This window comes from Coturnix japonica, chromosome 5 (assembly GCF_054131305.1).
Source record: "Coturnix japonica strain WE chromosome 5, WE-NBRP24, whole genome shotgun sequence".
Classification (NCBI taxonomy): Eukaryota; Metazoa; Chordata; class Aves; order Galliformes; family Phasianidae; genus Coturnix; species Coturnix japonica.
In genome coordinates, this window is record NC_140667.1 from 29,206,917 (window position 1) to 29,225,064 (window position 18,148).

An 18,148-nucleotide genomic window follows, 5' to 3' on the forward strand; every position below is an offset into this window, starting at 1 on the left:
TTGCTGGCGGGGCTGCAGCAGTTCAATGGTGCAGACCTGGAGCAGGTCAGGCGAGAAGAGCTTCCTAGGGCAGTACCCTTCTCATCCTGGCTCCAGAGATCTCAGCACTCACAGGAGCGATGCTTTGAGGAAGCCTGGGAGATGACCTGCTCCCACACTGACACTCTACTGCCTTTCATAGATAATTATGAAATGCTTGGCTTTTGTTCCAAACTGGAACAAACCCAGATTTCGAAATATCAAAATCCTATGTGAAAGTCAGTTCTCTGCAGAGCTGAAACTATGACCACATCCTTCCCGTATGTAGCACCTGCATGAGATGTCAGTGCTGAAAATGTGGCAATGCAGATGAGGTTGTATTCAGCACTCTGGGAGATCAATGGTTTTAAAACGGTGTGCTCCTTTACCTATTAGAAATACAGGCCTTCTGGATCTGAATAGCCTCTGAATTCCCTGATGCTATCAAAATAAATAAGGAAGGTATTAAATATTTGGTGACATTCAGTGTTATAACCTGGAATTTTCTTGCATTTAAGGTTTAAGATGTGCTTTGTTACAAAGATTAATATGCATTTATTTCTCAATGCCTTCAGAAAATAATGATCATGTGTGAAATACATAGAGAGAAGGGGATTTTTGACATCTTCAATATATGAATTTCTAACAAGAGATTCTTATCTCTCCTTATAAGAAGTGACTTGTTGTAAGTATCCTGTCAGCAAGGTAATAAACTATTACTACTACATTCTTTTAATATATTCTCATGGTAGGCTTTCATTTATCATCCTCCAGTGGGCAATGTGAATTGAATTGCTAATGCATAATTTAATTGATATGAATTCAATCCATATTTCTCAATGCTCAGGTCAGCTTAAGCCATTTGTACTGCTGTTCCCATGGAACTGAAACTATATCTTTTATACAGCCTTTAGTTTGATCCTGCAGATGGCTGCTATTACACAAAAAGCTCCCAATAATCTTCCTACAATCTGCTTGTTGAATTGTAGGTAGAGGAAGCAAGCAGAAATACTGTGATTCTCATCAATGTGATAATGAACTCTACACTTCCGTAAGCTCATATGTGCAAGTACCTTAAAGCAGAAGCAGCCTGCAATTAAGCAGTATTGATGTTCTAAGAAAGAAGACACATCCCTTATCTTTTTAGTTACTGTCTGTGGGAAGCTGGGACAGAATATGGTGTAGACAGTGCAGTGACGGCTTTGGTTGGTGGCCGCTGTGGAGGTGACTGTGCTGAGGCTGGTTACAGTCCCTGAGGGACTGATTGCACTTCAACTCATGCAACTGCAAAGTCGCTAAAATGATACACAAAGTATCAGCACATCAAGGAAAATATCTTTATAGAATAATTGTGGGTTTGGTTTTTTTAATCATTTGATTAAATGTTAAAGAAAAGCCTTGCAATTCAATTCAACAGAAGAAGAACAGATCAATGATGCTACAGGAGAAAACACAACAAGAATTAAACTGCTGTAATTAATAGTTTCAAATGTTATCATTTGAGCTTCAGTTTGTATGTAAGTGCTTTTGTTCCTGACTTTACCTGGTCTGATTGAAGAGTGCCACACCTTAGATCTTCCTGATTCATTAACAGGACCTTTGTTACTTAGCACAGTATCTTTGTACTTCTCTGACGTCTCACATGCAGCACTGAATGCTAGCTTATCTGCACATGTGAAAGAACTTAGGAGATTCCTACCAGGGCAATATGAGAAATCAAGCAAATTTATTTTGCTTATTCAACAAAGCTACCATACATACCACTTTTCATAGCATTTGCTAGTTGGAGATGTACTTTGCTGTATGTTACTAATTTTCTGTATGTATCTAAACAATAGCAACAGCTTTATTACACTCCACTGCTCCTCAGCTGGGGGTATTCAGAAATGTTCTGGTTCCCAGAATCATTTCCTACCATGGTGGCGTTAATAATGTCTATTCAGAGCCCGTAGTTGCTTCCTTCCTATCTTAAATAAAGTATGTATGATACAGTTAAAAATAGGCATTGTTGGAAGATGGCAGACAGGCAAATATCCTCTCCTTTATCACATTGCCTCCCTTCAAGGAGATTCTGCAGTACAGGTACAATTACAATTCTGCTTCTGAACATAACTTTTGGCTGGAATACATATTCTTTTACCACGTTTCAAAGCTGCAAACCAGGGTATAAGTACAGAAGTGGCTTTTAGATACCTGAGAAGTAAAGTTAAGTACACTCTGGTCAATCAGTGACTCTTTTTATTGAGCCTAAAGAATGCGAGGCAGTAACACTTCTAAAACATATGGAAAGCATGCATTCCGGATGGGAAGGAAGCTGGAATACTTAGATATACTCTGAAGGAATATGAAGATAGAGTTTATTATGGAAAGATCGGAATCCTGATAGATTAAAATCCTGAATATACTGGATTGTGATACACTATTTGAAACCCACTCTCACAAATCCCATTGGAAAAAACCTTTGTGGAAGTATGCTGAACACATGCAAAATTTGTTTTTCTAGGGTGATAAACAGCAGCATTGTTATGAAGTTATTTTCACGTTTCCTTGTTACATGACTAAGTTTTAATGACTTTTTTTCCTTTGAATGAGGCTTTCATATTTCTTAAGCTGTTTGAGAACCTCCCACTCCTCCAGTCCTCAGAGCTCTGCAGCCAGCCTTTCTCAGAGGACATTCCAGTTTTGTCACTGCACAGCTGCACTTGGCAGCAAGCCCTCCACACGAGGCGTTTGCCAAAGAGGCGCTCGGACCCCCCAGACGCTCTCCTGAAACAATGGCCAATAATACGACATCTGTATAACTGCTAAATATCTTTTTTTTGCCTTAGAAAGAATTTGTTTACTTCAGTTATAAAAGGTGTTATATCTTTGACGTCACTGGGTTTATGCTCAAAGTGTTCTGTGGAAACTACCTCATTGCTTTATATTTCACAGGCTGATGGATAGCATAAGCTTAATACACTGAGCTGCTGATAAATAAAATCCACTGCATTCTTTTTGTTGTGGGCCTGCTCTTTGGTCAGGGAGTCATCTCCTTGGAACTCTTTACTTTCTAAATTTTTAAAGTACTTATCATAAAGATCAGCCATGAAAAGAAACAGAAGGATAAAAACTAATGAATTTGGAAGGTATTTCTTTCCTTTTCCTTACATACTGAAATTAACATTAGTCTTTTCATGTGTCTGGTAGTCAAGCATTTGATTTCAGACAGAGGAAGGCAGAAAGCTGTGTACTTCTTTAGTCCTATTCTAAACTTTAAAATCCCCCATTTTGTATGGATACTAGGAAGAATTTGATGTCAATTCCATAAAATCATAATGAATAAATAAATACATAAGTAAATAAGAAATTATGTTTGACTAAGCTGTATTAGACCACAGAGGCCTTGAGTGTTTCACACATCTCCTCTCCATAATTTTTCTCATCCTCTAGGCTGGTAGTGTTTTGAACCATAGCACTAGGAATTCTCCCTCCACAAAGGAAAACTGCAATTTAGAAGTAGTGTCAATTAAATGTTATGAAAATACTTAAGGATGTTTCAACATAGTGTGAGTTTAACTTTCTATTTTAAAACAATCATTTTGTTTTAAACTAAATGTAGCGCTGGTTAAACATGTCCAAAATAACTCAGAAATCCTTTCTGTGTGTAGCAGGAACAGCACATTGCAATAGCAGTGTAAACTTGCCTCCTACCACTATTGTGTTTAGGGGTATATCTAGTCCTAACTGAGCAAAGTCTCTCCATGTACTTTCTATGAGGATTTGCTTAAATCCCACATAAAACTTTGCTGAGAGTAAATTAGTCTATGCCCATTTGCACCTCATTTCAGCTGTTTATCTCTCCTGTATGGATTTTCTCCTTATTATGTATTGTAGAATAGAAATTAATTTCTTTAAGGCAAAACTCCAATTATTTTTTTTCAGGAATAGAGCAATTTTTGTTGTTCCCTTTATTGTTTTATTGTGATTATGTATTTAAAAAAATTATGTGAGTATTCAAACACTCAAACTACAAGCAATTGCATTATGTTTTTAGTCACTTTTTCAGCAGCCTTTTTCTTCATTTCTAAGCTTGAACCCAAGCAAAGAATTTGCAGTGGTAGGCATAGAGGAAATGCTAAGTCACAGCTTCAAACAGTGATTAAGCACCTGGTGGGAAGGCAGGGATAACCCAGGGGAGCTCAGTTGCATGCAGTGCACCTGAGTAACTGGAAAGGCTGGAGCCAGGATCCTCCTCATTTAAGACTTCACTTAAGGGTTGGTAGTGGAGGTAAGTGTGTTTTACTGGTGGTTTTTGTGCACCTGAGGCCTTCTGGAGGTAAGCAGATTCTTTCTTTTGTCTCTGTGTCCATAGCTGTTGTATTTGAGCAAGTTCTCACTTGTTACAGCCTAATGCTTTGCTATTCTGCTGTCAGTGCTGCACTTTCCATCGTGTTACAGTAGGTTTTTCATTGCTGTAGGGCAAGTAGATGAAAAGATATTTTTTTTCTTTTTATGTGTTGTCTTCTTGCTTGGAAACATTAAGCGCAATTTACCAAACTGTAAGGATGACTCTTTCAATACTGATTGTAAATTATGGGATGCATTTCTAAATCTGATGAGTTCCTGAAATGTGACTGTACTCTTTTATATATCTTAAAGTTTTTCTTAGACTTGGATCTCAAAAGATATACTCCAGTACTACTCTGCACACATCACTTTTGTCTTCCCTAGACAATGTTTCAACATGCTGTAGTATTAAGATCAAAAAATGTGGCATGAGGGAAGTTATTAATCCTATTTCCTTTGCTAAAGTTATAAGGACTATAAGTTTATTCCCTAAATGTCTCCAAAATGGCATCTCAAGAGTCAATCAAAATGGGCAAATATATTATATGAAAAAATAAAAAGACAAACAATTACAAGACAGATATCTCCAAAACAAAGTTTAGTTCAGTTAGAACAGGATGACTCAACCTTTCCTGCTAGAAACTTAGCTATGCCTTCACTGGGGAATAGGAGAACACGGAATGTACTTTTATATTAACTTCTCTAATGTAGGATTTTTTTTCCTTATGCAATTGATTTTGTTTGTCAGGCACAGCTTCACAACCTGTGATGAAACATTCAAACATTACCTATTCATTGACTCATCTAGATGGGAATCCACTGGCCTACTAGTGAAATGACATACTACAGCTGTGCTGATGTCTTTGTTCTTACTTGGACTCCAAAGTACAGCACATGTTTACAAGGATTTATCTTGTGATGATTTTTTATTATTATTTATGTCAACAAAGACATTGAATGGAACAGTACTCTAAATCTCAGCAGACTGGAGAGTTATGTGAAGTGTTGTAATGTGTTTCTCACAGAAACCAACACATGACTAATAGTATAATTTTCTATATATTCCAAATGAACATCATCTTGAAAGAGTCTCTTAAGAATGTGCAGATGGTTTCTTTTATGTGTTAAAAATCCATAAAATTCCATACATGAGAATTTACAAATATCAGAGGAAAAATAGAAGATTTTTTACCATGGTTTAGCTAGGCTGAGTCTGTAGGGACCTCTGACGGAAACCTCAGTGACTGGCAGAACCATTTGTTACTACGTTGTTATCAGTAAATGATAGCTAAAGTTGCAAAACAGTTACTCAAGTTGTAACAGGAAGAACTAGTAGCTCTGTTTGGTGAGAGAAATTGGTGATTTAATATTGTCAGTGATTCTGGTTGGTTGTTGCTTTTTTGTTTTGTTTTGTTTTTTAATGGCAACAACAGCAATTTATTAATAAAATCCACAGGGATCTCATGACTAACAGAAAGCAATGGGCCCTCAGCTTTCCCAGACAAGCCCTACAAGTTATAAATAAATAGATGCAAGTTGAACTGCTGTAGCCTACATTGAAATGCCTAAACAAGTGGTCTGGGATAAAGTTCAAGAAATTGAATAAGTTGACAAAAATAATTTGTATTAATAAGTCAGTGGATGGCTGAATATCCAGGAGGGGAAAAAGAAAATTGAAATGTGTAGGCAGTGTGGGGATGGATTAGGAGAGGCATCTTCAACAGAATGTATTAATGCCTTTGTAATCAGGACTGGTAGAAAAAATGGGAAAAAATGATATAATGAAAAAAAAGTTTACAGTTCTCATCTGCCTTGTTTGGGGAAAATAAGATGACTGGAAGAAAATTGCACTTTTTCTTGAATTTAGTGAAGAAAAGGTAAAGGTTTTTTTTCTTTTTTCCCCCTGGAATTTTAACCAGGATAAGCCTCAGTCAGGAACAAAGAGCCACACAGTATGAAGAATAAAATGGGAACTGAGACTGGAAATTTAAAAGCTTCTGAATCTCAAAGGAGTGAATTTGTGAAACAACCAATGGGAACATAAGGAGAATAAACATGATGTGGTTGCCTGCACCTCTCTTACATGGATTTGCTGAACTTAATGATAAGGTTAATGTGAAAAGTGTGAGTGTAAACAAGGTGAGATAAAGAGGAGTATGACTATAGGATCTGTATTTTCTCTGCTAGGAAAAGGCAAGGTGATTAAGATAAAGAATGAGAAAGCATCAGGCTTAAATAGCTCAAAGCACAGGGTAGAGACCAACAACAAGGGGGAAATGGAGCAAATGGGCTCGGTTTGGAGATGGGCAGCAGAGGAGGTCTGTGAGTGTCCAAGTGTCAGCTGCTGGAAATGTCAAAAGAATATCTTTACACCATGACAACTGGAAAACAAACTGGGCAGTGTGGTGGAGGTGCTGCTGTGCAGGCCTGCTCAGGCAGCTGTTTTGTTAAGCATAATTTTCTTCTACATGACTGATTCTTATTTTTCCAAGTTGAGGAAAAAAGAATTTGATATGTTTTCTTGAGAATTTATCTGATGACAATGTATTTACGGAACTTCTCACGAAAATCATCACATAAATATTTGATTCTGATTGTGATTTCAGCAAGTTTATTTCCAAGAGCTTGATTTATTGATAAAATTCCATGTACTGGTCTCCAAACAAAACAGCAAAGACTGAGAATATGAAAGAGGCAAAGTTATTGGGTTTTACTTTAACATATTATTTTCAGCTACTGCTTTTTATTTTAAGGATATAAATCACAGAAACTAAGTGAAGATGGAGAGCATCCTTTCACTTGTAATAATTTGCATTTCAATATTAACTTCTTTTGCCTTCCTCTCCCAGATCCTGACAAATTCCTTGCTGCAGTTTTTAGATGATAAGTCCTGCAAAGCAAGGCAAACATCTGAACGCTGCTGAATTAAAAGATTGAAGTAATATAAGACTATTCAGGTTAACAGAAATGTAAAATACCGGTTATAATCTGACTTAATTACGTGACTAGCGACTTTCTGTCAGTGCAGTAAGTTTCTGATTTACAAAGGAGGCCTAGATTCGTTGGAATATTAGTAAATTTTTTTCCATGGTCAAGTTTTTAGAGAATGAACTTCTGGCCATAAGGAGTCATACAAGGAAAGGAACTGGTTCCACTGTCCATCACTGCAGAGCAGACTATTCTCTGCTTGAGAGTTGAGCTCAGAATTTACTTGCTGCTAAGCCTGGTGAAAATAAGTGGAAATTCTATTAAGTCTCTTGCTTTCCACTTCTTTTGGATTGGGATCTCATTACTTTAAAGTACTGTTACTGAAATGCGTCCTTACTACTTGAGATTAGTAATAATTCTAGTGGTAGCTGAAAGTAATTTTAGGTGTGTGAACTGGTGCAGCTGAGATTATAAATTGGCACTGCAGATGTCCTTTTCAATTCATGAAAGCCCGTGGAAGTTTTATCTGGCTGAGGACTTAGTGCCCAGTGTGTCAGGGCCTCATCCTGGCTTTACTCATATGCACATTTTGTGAATTCTTTTTATGAGTTGTCATAGAGCATGTTTGAATACCTTTTTCTTTCTTGAGGATGGAAGAAACCTTTCAAACCCTGTTAGTAGGCCATGCATTTTCCAACTACTTCATGGTGTCTAACTTTAATTTAAAAAAAAAATAAAATTAATGTGGTAATTAAGCATGAAGTCAGAACTGATCAGCTTTAGATTTCTTAGTCCTGCCATAAAGGAAGCAGTCAGATCCAGTCAATATAAGAGATGAGAAGCCCTTATTTACTCTTCTGCTATATCCCAAAGGAAAAATAAGGTCAGGGAAAGGACATTAAGCTGTACAATATTTGGAAAGTGAGCTCTGTACGACGTAAATTGAATATACAATTCAAGTACAAGCTTGGTAAAGGAATCCTCACTGTGTATATGAAATGTTTCCCTGATGAATAGTCAATGGCTCTGGTTTGTGTTTGAATTCCTCCCTCTGCACTCATGCATTTAGGAAACCAGGTTGGAAAAGATTCATTTCTGTCATTACCAGTTTTACTGGAAAAAACAGGAATGCTTCCACTGTGAAGAAATTCTTTATGAAAGGGGCACTGAAGCAGTGGTGCCAGGTGGGGAAGACATCTTTAGTGTTTGTCATAGCTTCCATAGAAAGTCTGGCTGAAAAGGTCAGGGATGCTCTGAAGAGGCATGGAATTTTGTTTTTCCAAAGTGCACCACCTGCTTACCATGGTAAATTACACTTAAGTATAAGAAGTGTGCAAATGGCAGTAGCTTGTCCCTTAAGCCTAGGCCTTCACCCACAAACAGCTGGTACGTTTGACCTGGAAACATCCATACTCATTATTCCTGCCTTGACAAACCCTGCTTTCAAGCTGAGAAAACGAGCACAGCATGGCCTTGACTGTGGTCTAACTGCACCACCCTGCGTGGCATGTCTGGCCCATGCTACCAACCTATTTTTAAAAAGGAGCAGTGTGTCATCTGAAGAAACTGTTTTCGGCTTCTGTTGCTAGAACTTAAGGATTGCTTTTATCCTTCCTAGCCAAAGAAAAGGAGGTGAAGATACTAAGAAAGGTATCTAAACATATCCATTAACTGATGAATGTACTCTCTTTGTTGCTTGTAAGACAATAGATGACTTCTGTTGATAGAATAAATACTTGAGTAAATGGATGGTTTAGCTAGAAATTGTTTTTGTGGGAAGCTGTAGCTGTGGTTGTGGCATTAAACAAATTCTTTGAAAACATAGAAAAGATTAATCATTGGCATCTAGAGAGGAAAAAAATGTTAGTGATGTTTATTGAAGGCATCGTTAAATGCCATGGCTTATTATAAAACATGAAAGAAAATAAGCCTCAACAAACCACAGCAGAAGGAAGAAATTTTTTTCTTATATTAGAAATTTTTGGAAGAGCTGAGTTTCTGCTTTATGTGAACAAGTATGTCCTACTCCATATTTAACCTTTCAGGGGAATGAAGGAAGGTACTGCAAGAGTTCATTAAATAGGCACCACCAAAACAGTATATAATGTTTTGATGAAAGACAGGAGAAGGAAAGAAGGCAGAGAATGTGCCCCCTTCATGTCATCTGTAGCACAGTCATGAAGAACAGCAGATCTTTTCTGCAGTGCGTGCTGATTTGTAAAGTAAAAACAAATAAGACAGGCTGAAGTATCATTCAGCTCTTTTGGATTTCCATGTAATGCCAAATTTAAGAAATGTTGCTTCTGAACTCAGCTATAAAAGGTATTGTGTGTATTTCAGCTCTTCCAAGTACAGCATGTGAATGGGATCATCAGCTAATCCAGATCTACTGAGAATATTTGACCCAGTATTTTAAAGGTATGTATCTATTTATTAATCCTCCAAAACAGTGTTTTAGTATTTCTTATTTTAATAATTATCTCCACTGAGTAAAGAAGTCACTGGGTGTTACATAAAAGTCAGCTTAATATTGAAACCAGACGGACGTAGGTAGATGTTCTTCATAGATGCTGTTTACCATTCATTTGTAGTGATTTATACCTTAATTTCCAAGAATAAAGGAGAAATGTATGAAAAGTCAAGACTAAACTTTCTTGGTTTCCCTTTATCCATGCTATCCTACTCATATTTTGCAGCTTTTGAGCAGATAGAAGGAAAAAGTTTGATTAAATTTCAGATTTAGGCAACCCTGACAATTTCAAGAGTAAGATCTCATATAAAAGCATATGTTTTGTAGTTTATTATTTCTCATAGCATTGTGCCTAACCAGTGGTTAAAGGCCATACCTATTTTATAAATCTGTGTTGCAGGCCTTTTTGTTTTTGTCTTTTACTACATGAGAAGAAGCAGCCAAATTTATAAAAGGCCTATACCAAATGACTATTCCATGCCTCTGTCTAAGATCATCAGGATTACCAGTGCATCCCAAACATTCCTAAACAATGAAAGATTTTACTGTCCTACCCAAATTATTTTATTTCTGGTATAAAAACTTCTGGAGCTCCTGGACTCCTCTTTGTTTATTGTCAATACACCTGGGCTGTGCTGGGAGAGTGTAAGTTGAATGGGCATGTAGCCAAAGCAGCCCCAAAGAAACTCTTGTGCAATCACAGTCAGAACATGGGTCGATGCATCAGTGTTCTGTTTTTCCTTTGGCCTGCTCCTTAGTGGCTTTGTCTATTTAATGTAGCCAATAATTAGCGATACTTAGCATTGATATTTTGCATTGACCAGGAGCAACTAATGGAGGAGAAAGAGAAGTTGCTTTATGCAAGTTCATGCCAGTGCAGGCACATGCAGAGAACTCCTTCTATTTACAGATTGTAAGCAGATGGCTAGATTTGCAATAGCAAATCCTCATAACTTGCCATCGTAAGAAAATGTTAAAGGAAGCAGCAATTCTTGTATCTGTTTGACTTCATTCAGTAGGACTATATATTGAACTTACTGAACTTTACAATAATGTTTGCCTGTTTATCAAGAAAGAACAGAGGTAGTGATGACATAGTTTATGGCTTGCTTTTGTTTCTGATAGAGCTAGTGTGTTCCCTTACAATTGCCATACACTTCCTGCAAAATAGTATTTGATATATTTTGTTTTCAAATCATTACCTTTCAATCTTTTTTTCCTATGCTAAAAGTGAAGCTCATTAAAAAAAAATAAAAAAATAAAAAAATCATGAAAAGTGTTTAATAAGGGTTTGTCCCATTATTTGGTAGAAGATGATGACAGAGGCAGCACTCTACTTCAAAGACATATCAGGCTTTTTAATAACATGCCAGTGGTAATCTTTCTCTGAGTTTCCAAACCAGAAAATGAAAAACACGTGAGGCCATTCTACTATGAAAGAATGGTGTGTTAACTCTTCTTCACCATTCTGTTAACAAATGATGAGCTGCATAAATCCCTACCAATGGAGAGAGAGAAGGCAAAGGTGATTATCCTTTTTATCAGAAATACCAGTTCCCCAGTGCATCCTGATGGTCTGTCAGACTAGGCAAAAACAAAGAAGCATTTGATTCTGTGCTTCAGTTAGGGAGGTTTCTGTTGCTCGTGGCCTGCTGTCCTACTGTACCAGAAAAAACCCAGTGTAATTAGAAATGCTGGTTAGAAACATCTGGGGAAAGTAAGATGTGAAATACATACTTTCATTCCCCAAGTAACAGACAACTTCTGCAAACCAACGGCTGTGCAGAAATTGGTGCTATAACAGTTCTATTTTGAAATAAATGAATCTTTAAAGCAAATAATCCTTATAGTCAATACATATACACGTATATGTTTACATATATTGTGTTTTACTGTGATGCTGCAGACCAAAAGCTTTTTGCAATCTTTGATCCTCAAATGGATTTTTTATTTATGTTTGCACACATAAACGCCTTTTGAGTAATCTGTAAAATATCTGGCTCCCAGTTGAGGTATGAAGAGCTGGCAGGGTACCAGAGCAGTTAAAATAAAGCTATTATTTAGGTATCTGGGTATGCATAGGAGTTTTAACCCTAGGTCAGATGTGAGATGAGTTTGTACAAGCAAAGAATGCTATATACTGTTTCCACAGGGAAGGGGTGGGGGGACAGCCTTTAAAATGTGATTTATCTCATTTTTAGCTATGTTGTGCTGTGTTGTACATACACAGAAATGAGTGCACACAGAAAATGCTTGCTTCTGCACACATATCTATTTATGTATGAAGGAAGTAAAGGTGTGTGGGATTTCTGTGAGAACACTTAAACTCTGAACATGTTTTTAATTTTAAAAAAATCTGAGGGTAATTTTGATTCAGAAAACAACAAAACCCTTCAGAAAACCTGGTTTGGACCAGTAACTTGCCCAGTTCTCACTGTGTCTTTGCTGTACTTATACACGCCATTAGTACGATTTAAACTAATAGAACTAATATCTTTTGCTTTTAGGCTAGAGCACTCACCACCTGCAAGCCCTGACGAAGGACACTCGAAACTTATTTATAATTCTTCGGGCACATTAGGCTGGACAGTCCATTCACAGATGGCCTTGAAGTCTTACATCTTCTCTTGGTAAAGTAATCTGTCCATTCACAAATATAAACATTTGTTCAAGTCAAAGGTAGAAATTTATTTTTTTTCATTATCTGTCCAATTAAATTCCCATTCTGAATACACTGTGAATTTTTCTCAGAAGCACTTTTTATCATTCTAGTTTGGCATCCCTCATGACTCTAAGAAATGGTTATTCATCATGACTTTCATTACATTCGAGCATATTAGATTTATTTCAGAAGTAGATATCCACTGTGCAGGGAGTAAAAGGCAACACTAATTTGAATGTAAATAGGGGGCAGTAAAAATAGATAGTAAAGAGCAGATCATATTTGAAAGATTTAATATTACTGCAAACACATGCTCGTCTACCCACGTAACTAAGTAACATCTGTTTCAAAGGGACACAAGCCTCTTCAGTAAAGAAACACACAGAATCGTGGCTGTGTGCCTTTAACCGATAGCTTCCTGCTGAATAAGTGCTGAGGGCATTCCTGAAATTCCCAGAAGAAGGCTGCTGGCAGGAGCACGCTGTCGTGGCTCTGTTTTGTCCCAGTTCTGTGCTGACGGCCGTGCTGCATCCACGCAGACGCCGGCTGGTCCTTTGCAGCCATATATGGACAACACCCGGATTGAACTCAGTGCTCTTCTGCCCCTGGAACACTCTGAGGTCTCACGTTATGGATTCCCAATGATGTAATTATGTGCATCCAGTGACCAAGTTTGGTAGTTACCTCCTGGAGGCGGAGTGGAGGTTTTTCCCTTTTATTTATTTATTTTTTTAATTATAAATTAAGGAAGAAATTACCTAATTAAGGTGAGACTTCTAACATTTCAGCATCTTTTTCTAAGCTTTTGTCAGAAGCCTTTTAGATTGGCAATGCACTTTATTTTTTCTCAGCAAACAAAATTCTGTGAGTAAAGTTATAATTCATGTCATGTAGAAATTTGAATCCTTTTCCAAATGTCATGTATTTACAAAACTGACTAAACAAATGGAATTGGAGAAGTAAAATAAGCCCTGATTTCATGGGGTTACCTGTCCATCTCTGTAGAAATGCACAGCTTGCACTAAATTTCTGAGAAGTCCAAGATGTATTTTTTCAGCTTACAAAACTCAACTTTTCAGTCACCAGTGAATTTTCTTCAAGAGGGAGAAATATTTCAAGGGGAAAAAAAGAAATAAATAATAGGATAATAGGAAGTAATTCTTTACTGGAAGGGTGCTGAGACACTGGAACAGGTTGCCCAGTGAAGCAGTGAATGTCCCTTCCCTGGAAGCATTCAAAGCCAGGTTGGATGGGGCTTTGGGCAAACTGGTCTAGAAGGGGAGATGTCCCTGCCTATAGCAGGGGCAGGAACTAGGTGCTCCCTCCGAACCCAAACCATTCTACAATTCTCTGAATATAAAATGTACACAGTTATTACCAACACAGCACATCTGACAGCCGGTTATGTGTTGTCTGTGCTTTCTTCAAGCAGAATAGCTAACAGTCTCTTTCATTACCTCCCAGAAGTTCTGGCTACTCTGACCTTGCAGTTATGCTAATCCAAACATAGAGGGAATCAAATAACAAAAGTCTCTCTCAACCTGCTTCTACCCAATCATAGCCATGTTTCTAGAGCTGTTTTGTTCACACATTAGAGTTAACTTGCTGCTTATATTCTTTTCCTACTCTGTATTGCTGGCATTTGTGTTAGAGGTCATGCCGTGTCCTCTGTCCACTTCCAACAAAGTGTTCCAGCACAGACCATCTCATATTGGATATGATCCAAATACTACTTTTTCCTCCAAGAAATGTTCTAGCGCTATTCCCCAAATAATGGCTTACATTCAGAGTATCCAGCCTTCTTTACATATTAACTAACAGAAAGTTAGGAGTTTTATACAGTATGCAAAGATTTTGTAAATTACCTTTTAAATGTATTATTAATGTGATGCATTTCCTTCACATTCCTATACATGGCTAATAAAGTGAGGTTTTGATGAGGAACTTATAAGAGACCTAGATGATAACCTACACTTTAAAAATGCTATGAGAATTAAATGTAAGTTTCACAGTGAAAGCACTGAGAAACAATTCAAATATGTTTGAAGAAATCTGCTTCGTAGCATTGAGTTTCTTACTATAGCATGAAGTGTTTGTTTAGGAACTGAAATCTAAAATATAGATAAAATGCACAGTAGTGTAAGAACAGATTAATTTGTCTTACTGTTCTTCTAATTCAGTGAATCCTCAGATATATTGGCTTCCCTTGCATCCAACCAAATCTGAAACAGATTTTTTTACTGTATGTTTGTTTAATGTGTAACACAACAGGCCCAAATGGGTACTTCAGGAGTACCCAGGAACTCCAGAAGTAGAATTAATATTTATTTTAAAACTACAGTGTCTGTCACAAGTGGATATAAAGAACATATACCAACTATTAACAAGAGGAAGGCCCTCTCACTGAAGAACTCACTTGTTTAAGATGAGACAATGCATACATCTAAGAAAAAGAGAGTGAAAACAATATGAAAATAAAGCCCTCAGATTAACTTGGTAATCACAGCACATCCCTTGCTTGGTTTTTTTTTCTAGTAAATGGAGAGGAACTCATCCAACCAGGGTTTAAACGAAACCAACAGAACATCCAGTGATTGCTTATGAGCTATGTTCCAAAAACCTGAGGCTTCCGTATGGGAAAGTGTTGGGAATAATTCCAAATCTGAGTTTATCAGCTTCTATTCTTGTTAATCTACCTTTTATTAAAGTATCTCAGGTGACACTAAAAACATTTGTTCTCTCTGCCAAATGTTTTCTGAAGCCAGATAATTTGGTTTGCTATCTCAACATTTGAAAGTAAAGTACTGTCAATGAATTAAAATTTCATCAAAACATCCTGTTTCATCAAAATCAAGGTGTTTTAAAGACCATAAGTTTCAACAAAGCTTTCATCAACAGTGTTTATAAGGTAAATACATTCAAGTTAACTTCTGACCTGAATGAGGTTTTTCATATGATTGTATGTAAGGCACAAAGTACTGCAAAAGTGGACATTTACCAGGCTTCACTAAGAGCTGAAATATTCACATAATTCCCCTGGTTTGGAAAACAAAAATTACAGTGAGAAAATGCCCCTGAAGGAAACTCTACAAAATAGGTTTATTCATTGTCTGACTGGAAAAGAAGATGTCAGCATGATCTAGAATAATCATAATAAAGAGAATTATCTGTCACCTTTCCCACCAATCCTGACAATAAGAAGGAAAAAATAGGCAACAAGAATATGAGGGTTCCACCCCCATCCCAACAATAAGATGATGACAGAACACTGCCAGAAGAGAGTACTCCTTCTATGAGCAGTGAACTGTAGCTTTCGGCCTGGATTTCAGCTGACAGCTTCCAATCAAGCTGCCCAGTCTGAATTTGTTTAGACCATCCAGTGAATCCTGTCAGGACAAAAACAGAAATTTAATTTCCCCTCCCAAAGAAGGGAGAGGAAATAGAAAGGTAGCAGTTATTCCTCAAACCACCAACAGAAAGATGCCTAGTCTAGCTAAGCGCATATAAGGGTTTAGTAAACATCTGAAATGCAGTAGTGGAATAAACCAAATTCAGATTCACTGGACCAGGAAGCCTTTAAAAGAAGAAACAGGAGTGAAAGATCTATCTGCTATTTGCATGACAAAGAAGAGAATGTTAGTAAGGGAGACCTTGTCCTTTAATAATGTCCTTTAATAATTTTTTTTGCTTACAACATACACTATCACAGGCAGAAAGCAAACCAAACATTCTCCTGCTTTCTAGGATCCCTCTGTAGAAGTGCCCAATAAAGTAAGTATGACCTGAATTCTCTCATTCTGAGCTTGCTCATACAATCAGAGGAGGAACCTGGGCAAGTTCATAAAAACTGATTGCTCTTGATGCTATGTATGCAAAAATAACCACTCCAAAAGCTGTAACTTTGTCACCAGAGTGGTTTCTTGAAATAGGTCCTACTTTGTTTTTAACAGCAATAAAGGTACAGCTATCTAAAGACAGACTGTCTGAAGACTTCTCATACTTAGAAACAAAGATGTTAACAGAAAGAATGACTGGCAGGCAAACAGAAAACCTTGTAAACATGCTTCACAATACTTCATTTACATGTATGGCCATAATCAATAAAAGTCCCAGAAAGCATCACTGTGCTTTTCCTGTCCTCCTGTATCCATCCTCTAGAGAGCAACATGCTCTCTGATCAGTGTAACGTTACTGGTGCAGAACTTGGACAGGTTGCCTTCAGCTGTGCATGGCTTTCTCCCTGCCCTCCTTTGCATTCTAGTGGAAAATGGACAATAGGGAACATGCTGAGATGGGAAGGTCTTGCAGGGGGTACTGAGGGGTGAATAATGAAAAGCTGCTGTAGGAGGCGCCTTCCAATAAAGAGCTCCACAGAGCAGAAATCCTATTTAGTGATAAGAAGAAACATCAAAGCTAACCCCCTTCAGGAGTGTGAAACATTTCACAGACTCTTATTCTTAGATCTAGATAACACTATAAGTACTGAAGATTAAAAAAAAGAGTTGATACACACCTCATGTTGTCTCTTCTGAAAGTACTGGTTTTAACTTTTATCCATCTGCAGGAATTTATTTCTATGGGTTTGGTTTTTGGTTTTGTTTTAAGACTCATCTGTGGCTGTATAAAAATTTGTCAAAGAATGCAGGCACATGTTAGCAGATGTCTGTCCAGGCTGCAGTGCCTGAGCCAGTCACACTAATATGCTTGTGGTAATTATTTTATACTAAAACTAGACTTTTCTACATAGCAAGATGAAAATATGCCTGTCTTGTGAGCTCTCTTCCTAACAGGAATCTGGAAAAAGAGGCCCACTTTTTTCTTCTTTCTTTATTTTTAAAGGGTTTGCAATACAAGCAGGAGAACTATAGTGCAGCTCAAAGGGAGAATGTGCAATAGCAATGTGTGATACATTCTTCACTGCACATTTTAAAACTCTCAAATCTAGTGCAACTTTAATACTACCATAAATCATAGATAATACGGAATTTTTTACCTTCAGTTTCAAAGAGGTAAAAATGGGAATCTTGCACAAAGAACATAAGATTTCAATACTTTCAAATTAGCTTGACAGGAAACTTCAATTATTCGGTACTACAATTTGATAGAGTAACTTCTGGTTTCATGAGAATACTCTGATATCATGTAAAATAAGTTTGAATCCAAACTCACACCGAATGCAATGACTACTAAACTCTTAAATAAGTCTGAAAACAAAGCATTTAGACCTGGACAATATTCCCTTCTCTCGCTTTTCAAAATAAGCTGAGGGCTTTTTCCACGATATGAAAGTGTCCAGGAGCTGTGTACAGTTGGTCAGTGAAATAAAGTTTTCTGCCTACTTGATTATTGATTTTAAATAACTTTACTCAGCTCTGTGTTGATAAATACACAGGAAAGATCTGTCTCGCTTCAGAAACATCGATGATTCTCATGAGGGTCCTACTTAACTGAGGAAAATATTTGCATTTGCTACAGGTTTGTACTTTTAATCATCATCTTCTTCAGCTTACTTTGCCTGTTGAACCAGATTTTGAAAAGTTCCAAACAGTGACCAACATCTGTGTTAACAAAGGAGGTTTCTCCTCTCATAATCCTCCCTGCATTGGCATTTGTACGCCATGGATGGAATGTGGAGAGCTGGGAATAATGCATCCAAAAAAAAAAAAATTAAAAAAAAAAAGAAAGTTAATAATTGACACTTAGAGCACTTAAATCTGGTAATCAAAGACACATGAAGGCCC

General features: G+C 37.2%; 1 protein-coding gene across 1 annotated transcript in view; it reads left to right on the forward strand.

The window, feature by feature from the left end:
• Positions 1-15,136, forward strand: part of LOC107314923 (uncharacterized) — a 188,673-nt gene extending 173,537 nt beyond the window's left edge. The window contains exons 8-10 of the mRNA XM_085549820.1: positions 9,616-9,693; positions 12,253-12,375; positions 14,943-15,136. The gene's annotated coding sequence lies outside the window, so the exon portion shown is untranslated. The remainder of the gene's footprint in view (positions 1-9,615; positions 9,694-12,252; positions 12,376-14,942) is intronic.
• The last annotated feature ends 3,012 nt before the right edge of the window (positions 15,137-18,148 follow it).